Source organism: Cetorhinus maximus, chromosome 16, assembly GCF_964194155.1.
Source record: "Cetorhinus maximus chromosome 16, sCetMax3.hap1.1, whole genome shotgun sequence".
Taxonomy (NCBI): domain Eukaryota; kingdom Metazoa; phylum Chordata; class Chondrichthyes; order Lamniformes; family Cetorhinidae; genus Cetorhinus; species Cetorhinus maximus.
In genome coordinates this window covers 63,649,694-63,659,689 of record NC_135894.1, presented here as the reverse complement: position 1 = coordinate 63,659,689, position 9,996 = coordinate 63,649,694, and positions in this window count along the sequence as shown.

The window sequence follows — 9,996 nt, the reverse complement described above, 5'->3', positions numbered from 1 at the left end:
AGTTAGACTTAGGTCTTCATCATCTGTGACCTTGTGAATTCTAAATTGCTAAGAATAGAACAAAACAAAGTCTTATTTAACTTCAATTTTTAAAATGTACTTGCTCAATATCTGATTTCTCGTTTTGTGAGAAGAGATCTAGTCATCTCACTGAAATGAATGAAAACAACAAAAAGAACACAGAGGTGAATAATGCCAAAACTCTCAATTAGTTCCTCCAGAAAAGATTTGGGTAAATAAGTGGTGGGCGTAGCAGAAGTTAGAAGCTTTAGGCGAAATGATAAAATGGGCCAACAGACTTTCAGTACACCAAACACTGCTGGTTTTGGCTAACATGTGAATTACCAAGTACTTGAAATATAACTACTATAAATGCAACAACTGTAAAAATATGTAAACCAGTGTGTATCATTTTCTTCAAATATATATCTTTTTAAAAAAACTGTCAATCATCGTGGAACAATCTGGTCATGGCCTTTGGATGAAACATATTTGTCGTGAGTTGAAAATCACCAGCCTGCCATTGTATCCCTCTATTCTTTACTCCCTTTTATGTATCAAGCCCCTCCTTGTATGCACCAAACTATCGGCTTCAACCACTCCATGTGATATCAAGTTCCACATTCTCATGACTCTCTGTGTAAAGATTTCCTCCTAAATTCTTTATTTGATTTGTTAGTGACTATCTTATATTTGTGCTTCTTTTTATTCTGGACTCAACCACGAGAGGAAACAATTCTACGAGTGGAAACTGTTTCCTCATGTCCACCCTATTGAACTCCTCCATCAGTTCTCCAGAGAAAAGAGCTCCATCTAGCCTGCTCAATCTTTCCTGTTTATTGCATCCTCTCAATTCTGTATTTTCTCCAGTGCTTCAATATCCTTTTTGCATTCACAGGCTGGCCAGGGCTGCACACAATACTCCAAGTGAGGTGAGATTCTATATAAATGTAACATTACCTCCTTGCTTTTGTAGAATTTTTCTCTGGAAATGAACCCTAATACTTTGTTTACACTTTAATGGCCTAATAAACCTTTAAGCTATTGTTAACAAAGTATGTGCCTGTATTCCCAGATCCCTTTGCTCTACCCCATTTAGTTTCTTGCCTGCCATGAAATAAGTGATTTTCTTATTCCTCTTATCAAAATGAACCATCTCACACTTTGCTACATCAAATTTTGTCATTTATCCACCCAATCTGAAAACCTCTCTGTCAACATTTCTCAATGTTGGTGCAGTCTTCCACCCTATTTGTTGTACCCCCCCACAGTATCATCTGCAAATTTTGGCATCATAGCCACCCAGTTTCTTAATCCAGATCAATTATGCACATGGTAGACAACAGTTGTCCAGCACTGATCCCTGTAGAACATCACTTTGTACCAGTCTGAGAAACTTCTCTTAACCCTTACCTTTTTACCTGTTCTCCAGCCTTCTTTCATTCTACTCTGTAACCTGGGCCCTGGCTCCACACATCCTGAACTTTGTTGAATCTCATGGCAGCTTATTGAAGGCCCTTTGAAAGTCCACTGCATTTCCCTTGTCTACTCGTTCTGTTACTTTTTCATAGAATTCAATATGGTTGGTTAAACATCACCTTTCTTCTAGATTTCTACGTTGACTTTTTATTGCATTCTCAATCTCTGGGTGTATTGTTGTGTCACATTTTAGCAAAGACTCCAGTATCTTTTCTATTACTGATTTTAAACTAACTGGTATATAGTTCTCTGGATTAACTTATCCCCCTTTCTAGAAGATAGAAATTACATTTGCTGTTCCCCATTCCTCTGGCACTTATATCGAAGGCACCATCTTTTTTATTCATCTGGCATTATGCCTCTCTTAGCTGTCCTTCACAGCAATGGCCTTGAAGGGTGACCCCATGAAAGCTGCAGCAGTACTTACAACAATATCACATTACACATCAAATTTACAGGACAGCTGTTGATTTGATTTTACATTATAGTAGCAAGTGCTTTAAATCTACTGGGACTGTGTAAAAATGTGAAATATCCTGATGCAGCTATTTTCTAGAGTGAAGAAGATCTCCACTCCAAGGCTTGTTCTTAGCTTTGCTGCACAAAATGGTGAGTTAATTTGTTTATTCCCGACCACTACACAACATTAGCTGGAAGGTGTTAGGCTTGAGCTATGTGGTTATGCGTCATGATGACTGAAGTTGCAAACAATAACCAGCTATCTCACAGTCCATTCCAGGGTGGTGTTATTCACTTTAGCATGCTTGGTTATATGCACAGTGTTAAATCAAATTAATTTCTGGTAGAATTATAGAGTAGTTGTGACTGCTGGCATTAGACTGGTTTTTCACCGAATTATTTGTGACAATCAGATATTATTGCTGCTTGTCACACTTCTTTCCATCCAAAATCCAAACTAAATAAATCCATCAGCTGAAGGGAACAAAGAAGCCAACTGTGTGACACTCATACAAACATCACTTTCGTTAGGAAAAAATCAAAACTGACAAAATTGCTCATTAGAAAACAGAAGACAAAACCTGCAGATGCTGGAAATTTGATAAATACCAAAAAGTACTGGACACACTCAGCAGGTCAGGCAGCATTTGTGGGGAGAGAAAAACAAGAATTACTGGGCAGACTTTTCCATTTGGCAAGCGGGGGCGGGCCCAACACACCGGAACGTAAAATAACACACGATGATGTCGGGCGTGCATCCTGACGCCATCACGCTGCCTTGTGATATTTCATTTGGCAGGCGCATGCCGAAACAGGTAATTAACATGAATGTTACACTGCTCATTTAACCTAACAGTTGGCGGGCAGGTGGAAAGGCCAAGTGGCCTTTACGTTTTTAGGAAACCTCATCCACGAGTGGGATGAGGTTTCCTAAAGCTAATAATGATTATATAAAAACTTTTTCTGAAAAATAAATGCATGTCCCATTTCATGTGATACAGTCACCGGAGGGGACGTTTCATTAAATTTGATTGTTTTTAGTTATTTTTTTAAAAAAGCGCTTCTATCTCTCTGAGGCACGGAGCTGCCTCAGGGAGATTGAAGCGCTCTTTTGCGCTCATGCGTGAAAGAGCGCTGGACCTGACTCTCCCTCCTCCCCTCACCCACACAGGTAGCGCTCAGCACTACTGCTTGTGTATTACGCTGGGCCGCCCGCTAAAATGGCGGTGTGGAACTGATCACGGGCGGCGGTCGGGTTACAGACAGCCCCCGCCCACATCCACCGAGCCCACCCAACCAACGAAAAATCCTGGCCACTGTTTCAGGTCAATGGCCTTTCATCAAAGATGTTAGCGATTTAACAGCTTTTAGTTGAGTGCACAGCCAGGTAAAGGGTTGGGGCAGACAACATGGGCAGTTTTAGAGCTTCAGAATGAAGTATTTCACTGAATTAGGAAATCAGCATATCATAGTTGCAACTAACAACCTTGAGTTAATCATAAGATGGCGCTTCCACTAAGGAATTTGGACTTATAACTGGCATACCACAATTCCATTTTGTTACAGTTTATGTATGTAAGGTGAGCTTAACCACAGCTGTCAAAACTGCAAATTTCAATGACAAAAATATTCTTGAAATGATTATGTTCAGAAAATTACCATAAAAATGTGCAGAGTTTAGATTTGTAACACATTAAAACTTTGCTTTTACTCTTTACTTCTGTAGCGATTGTTTTTGTCTAAATCACTTCATCCTGCAGATTCTGTCACTGAGGCAGGCATTATGGATGATTTCGTCCCTGAGGATCTTGTCATTTATTTCCTGATGCATTGTTACTTTAACTCTTACCCGTTTTTAAAAAATTTGTTGCCTAAATTCCTTAGTAAACAGACAACATATAAGTAGTTTTTGAAATACCTACTCTTAAAAAGCTGATGCTACTCAAATAACTTTTTTCACTATCAAATTTATGTATACCTTTGCATAGTGAGTTGAAATACTGTTTTATCTCATGAAACTTTGCAGTTACATGAATTTACCACAAATTTTAAAAATAATTATTTTTGCTCATCAATGTTTGGGACATTAGGGATAGATTCACAGAATGGTTACAGCATAGAAGGAGACTATTTGGCCCGTCGTGTCTGTGCTGTCTCTCTAAAGGAGCAATTCACCTAGTGCCACTCCCCAGCCTTCTCCCTGTAACCCTGCACATTCCTCCATTTCAGATAATAATCCAATTCTCTCTTGAATGCCTTGATTGCAGCTGCCTCTACCACACTCTCAGGTAGTGTATTCAAGGTCCTAACCACTCGCTGCTTAAAACCTTTTCCACATGTTATTACTTCTTTTGCCAATTACCTTAAATCTGTGCCCTCTCATTCTCGATCCTTCCACCAATAGGAACAGTTTTTCCCCATGTACTCTATCCAGGCCTCTCAGGGTTTTGAACACCTCTATCAAATTTCCTCTCAACCTTCTCTTCTCTAAGAAAAACTGTCCCAGTTTCTCCAATCTATTTACATAACTGAAGTTCCTCATCCCTGGAACCATTCTCATGAATCTTTTCCATACCCTCCCTAATGCCTTCACTTCTTTCCTAAAGTTTGGTGCCCAGAACTGGATGCAATTCTCCAGCTGAGGTGAAACCGGTGTTTTATACAGGTTTAACATAACTCCTTGCTTTTGTACTCCATGCTTTATTTATAAAGCCCTGGGTATTGTAAGCTTTATTAACGCTCTTCCAACCTGCACTGCCACCTTCGATGACTTATGCACATATACACCCAGGTCCCTTGTATCTGCACCCCCTTTATTACTCTTTTTTTTATTTTATCTCTTTGTGTTCTTATAAAATTAATCACGTCACACTTCCTGCATTGAATTCCATCTGCCACTTGTTTATCCAATCCACCAATCTTTCAATGGCCTTTTGAAGTTCTACACTATCCCCCTCACAGTTCACAATACTTCCAAGATTTGTATCATCCACAAATTGTATTTTCCGTGATGGGGAATGGATGTTTTATTCTGAGCAATAAATGTTCTGATGAAATGATTTTGACCTGTAGACCTTTGGCCCACAGGAGAAGACTAACACCACCTCACTAAGGCTATAAATTTCAATCCTCTTTGACATTTTTTATTTGTATGGCTGGGGAAGCAGTTATTGTTCGTTGCTGAGGTTAAAAATCAGCTGACAGTGAATGGCAGGAATGCCACCAGGAATGGATCTCTCAGGGCAGAAGTTCAGTTTGTGGGCAATGGTCTAACTTGGATGGCCACAGTCACAATTTGAGTTGTTCCTCATGTTCCACTGGCCTATCCTCAAATGGTTAAGGGTTGTTCAGGTTTTCCAGAGAGGGTTGAAATCTAGGACTTCAACACACAGATCATTTAGCAGGTTACCAGGAGGGAAGCAGCAATCTTCATGTGGTCCCCCTGTCAAAGTATCTTGAAAACATATGAACTAATGCTGTCAATAAAGTGACTGAACTCCGGGCACCAGGCTCCTTGTCCAAGCAGTAAAAACCCACTAGAAAATGGATCCACCTTGACTGACGCAGATAAACATATAGGCATTTATTTTAAAACATGTACTGTCATAAGAAAATTCCCTTGTTTATAGTTATGACAAATGGAACATTTTTTGTGTGATACTGAGCAATAATTGGCAAAGTTGCTTCCTGATTCCAGATATTTTCATTCAGAGCTCATCGTTTGGCCTGCAACCTCTGTGACCAACTGCTGGAACAATAGCAGCTTCCTCCTCCTGCGCCAAAAAAAGCGCACTGCACAACCTTGTAGTTTCTAGTACAGGAACTTGGTGAACTGGTGGGTGAGATATACAGCCCTTCCACTTTTGAGTCATGACTTTGAGTATGGGCTATTTTTATAAAATAAAAATTTTCTCACACTGCCAGTGTCTTGCATGAAATATATTTCGACAGCTTCAATACAGGGCTTACTTGGGATTGGTCTATTGCCCAAAAACTGCCCGTACTATAAAATAAAGTGGTATTGAAACGGAGAACCCATATGGATGGATAGTATGGGAAATGGAAATGGCAAACTGGTACAGTGGAGACCATGGCAAATTAAAGGGACAGTCTAGTGGAAACTCTAAAATAAGCAAAATACTGCAGTTACTGGAAATCTGAAATAAAAACAGAAAGTGCTGGAAATGCTCAGCAGGTCTGGCAGCAGCTGTGGAGAGAGAAACAGAGTTAACATTTTGAGTCAAATATGACTTCTTCAGAACTAGTGGAAACTTTACCCTGCCTGTGACTGGCTGCTCTGCACATGAACTGGAAGCCCTTGATGTTAATGGTGGGCACATGACATGTTCCATTACTTCTACTCTTCAATTATTTTTTAGAAGTTTACTAACCAGTTATCACTTTAATATTTTCTGTTTCTGTCCGCCATTTCTAAAATGTGAAAAGGAAAATTTCATAATATAACATCACACAGCCAAGTTCAATGAAAAATATTGTTCTCCCCATATCACAATATTGGCACTGGTACACATGTCCCATTGCTTCCAGACTAATGCTGCACTTGTTGGTCTTGCACAGGCTTTATAAACTCCTTTTCATCCAAAACTCTTATCGCCTATATCCTTCCCTGCATTAGGACCTGTGCACATATCACTTCTTGCTGACCTCCACTGGCTCTTTTGTCCTTTTACTGAATTGAAAGCAAGATCTCCACTTTGTTTCACAAGTCACTGCACAACTTTACCTCCTTCACTGCTGTGGGGATGAATGATTTCAGTGCTGCAACTGTTAAGTGCCCTTTTGATTCTACTTCCCATTCCTCATTAATTATAATCCCCATGTCTTCCCTCTCTTTCTGCCTTGGTAGTATTGTATAATTCACCATGAGGTTGGACGGTTGCTCTTTATGCTCATCACAAATCCAATATCCTGTAGAGCAGGCATCCAAATGGCCAGTATTCCCACCATCTCAAACTCCACAAAAATGAAGTGAGCTTCTTTATGAGGAACAGAACAATGGAAGGCCTCACATTCCACACTTTGTTGCCATACTTTTCTGTTTATTGTTTTCTCTTGTGGTTTCTCATTTTTATTTAGATTGAATATGTATGGGATATAGGGGTGAGGACTTTAACAAAGTTTGATAATGATGGACTATCATCTGCAGTGTCTATTCAGAAGTGGTTTTGGTTCTGCAAGGAATGTATAGATTGGACCCACTGAAAATTTATTGCGCAGAATCCACATGGTTTTTCACAGTGTCATCCAAATATATTAGGAGCTTGGGGTACCAAAGGCCCCTTTTAAGGGTTAGTATACTGACTTTAAAATGTGCCTGTGGTCCTTATTTATGCTTCTTGAAGCACGAAAATGTGTAGCATGTTACCGGCATGCCAGGAGGGAAGGGAAAAAGAAAGTAAACTGATGGAGGTATGCTTGATTTTCAGCTTTAGGTAATTCCTCTCCATTACTTAACCAATTCAGACCCAATCTCACAGGGATATTAAGCTAATGGTGCTTTGTATCATTTGCAGAAAGTTCATGATATTTTGCAATGGTAGGTAGTAAATAGATAGTTCTTTTCTCCTTTCTTGATATGAAAAGTGAATGCATTATTTTACTTGGAATACATATCAGATTTCATTAGTACTCACACGCATATATATCCTAAATGTAAATCTTTTATATGTCAAGCTTTTACTGCAAATATTTCTCTTGTGTTCAGTGCCATAGTCCAAACTGTTGATTCCTATGGGCCAGAATATAATTTGTCAATCACAATTTGTGTCTTGTACCAATCCCCCAGGTTTGAAGAAAAGCCCTGTTACCGTAATAGCTTAATGAATCAACAAGTATTTTCTTCTGGTTTTAAGATAGCAACGAGTTACATCATTTCTAACTTATACCTCCTCTGCTTTACAAAAATGCAGCCTTTTATTCACTGTCATAATGCAAACCAAGACCATCGATATATACCAATGATAAAACTGATACAGTGGGGGTGGCTGGGAGGGTGGCAGGTGGTGTGGGTAGGTGCAGGTCTCATCTACCCACCATGCAGTCTGTACACGTCACCCCCCAAATATAGGCAATGGTGTGAGAAGAGCTGATGAACTGGGGAAGGTGGACCCATTTTTTCTATCAGAATTGCTAACACTGGATGACTGAGCTATCTGCCAAGTGAAATTGAAAGCATGAGAGCCCTCCTCATTCAGCCAGCGACAGCAAAGAGTTCATAATCAATTTGAATGAAAATACTGACAGTATGTCGTTTGCTATCAAGAAGTATTTTAGGTGATATCAACACTGATGCCTTTGCAGTTGATAGATTCATGGCAGTGGATCACAGCCAGAATTACTTACAGGCATACTGAACTTTTTGAAGAAGATGTGTTATTTAAAAAGGACATACAAGCAAAAGCTGGCTGAGACTGTAAAGTAACGGCTTTCTGGAAAATTTTGATGTGGATTATACTTGACCAACTAGGCCAGAGAGGCCCTGGAATGTCACACCTTAAAAGGTGTCAAGGCCCACTTCAGACAGAGACACTTTAAAGGGAGAGATGCAATGCAAAAGATTGAACTCATCTCCTGTGGCTGCAGATACATTGGAGACTGATTACCACATTTCAGCAGAAACCATCTCCTGTTGAGTTATGTCTCAGAATGTGAACATGATCTGAGTTGAAAGAAGGCAGATTCTGGGTGAAAGACATGTTTGTTTTTCCCTTCCAGGAATGCACAAGAAAAGGAGTTAAAAAGCCAGTTGCAAACCTGATCGATGTGTCCTAGTTCTGGCTGTGAAGATCATAGCAGAAAAACAGCAACTAGACTTCCTTGCTGCTTGCAGGTAAATGTCTTCTCTCTCTCTCTGTTGCTTGAGGCAAGTCACAAGTCAGCAAAACCACAGTCAAAAAGGAAACAGGACAACTCCTTCAGTGAACCTGCAGAGCCAAGTGTCTCCAAACCAATGTTTCACCATTACTGCTCACGGACAAGCCGAAGACTGATTCGTATCTTTATTAACTTTTATTTTTTAACTCAGCTTCTCATTTCTGAGCTATGTGTGTCTGTGTTGCATTTTTATTATTTTTCTCAGGTTTTTAGTAAGTAATCAGCTCACTCCTTCTTTGATTCAAGAAAACCTGGTTAAATTGGCTCCTTCTAAAACATAAATACATTTGGATTGGAAAAGGTATCCATGAGGGTTGTGACCAACTGAGGGGGTTGCATAAAGAAGGGAGTCAATTTATCCCTCCTCATCCGGGAGCATAATAATTTGGGGTATCTCTTCCTGAATCATAACAAATCAGAGGGCCTCACCTGGGGACCGGTCATAACAATAGATTAGCATATCATAATGTCTTGATAGCCATATTATCTGTGAAACCAGCTTTCGGTGCAGTGCATTTAAGCTACACCAGGAGTAAGTGGATTTTTCCTCACCCAGAGACACAAACGTAGCATTCAGTCATACCTCTTAGATAGATATTAGAAATAAACTTTAATGTACTCTTAAGTCTAAACAAAGTTCGATACAAGCTTAACATAACTCCCCTCCTTCTATCCCTCCAGAAATGAAGTTGTTGGCTCCCTCTATCTTGCACTTTAAGCTTAAAAAATAGCAATTTCAATCTGTTTTAAAGCTATGCTTTCTATCAAAATAACTTTATTTATTTATTGGTCTGAAACCACTGGTTCCATTTTAAAAGACTGAACAACAAAATTTCAGTGATTTAAAACAGCAGTTTCTAAGATGGCCAAACATTTGCATAACTGTACCTTACAAATTCCAAAGCCGTTAAAATGGAGTCAGGCTGTCCAGAAGAACCCATCAAAGACAACCAATCACCTCAGAGGAATGTGAATGACCACATCTTCTGACCCATTCACAAAACATGCAGACAGCACCTGTGTATTCAACTGGAAGGAGAACAAACCATTAGACATAATCACTTTGGACAATGGACTCTGGCTGAGAAAGGAACTTGTCCAGCCTTAATGTAATCATGCCTAAACCATAGACCTGGAATCAGCTTACTATTACCATGTTTGGTT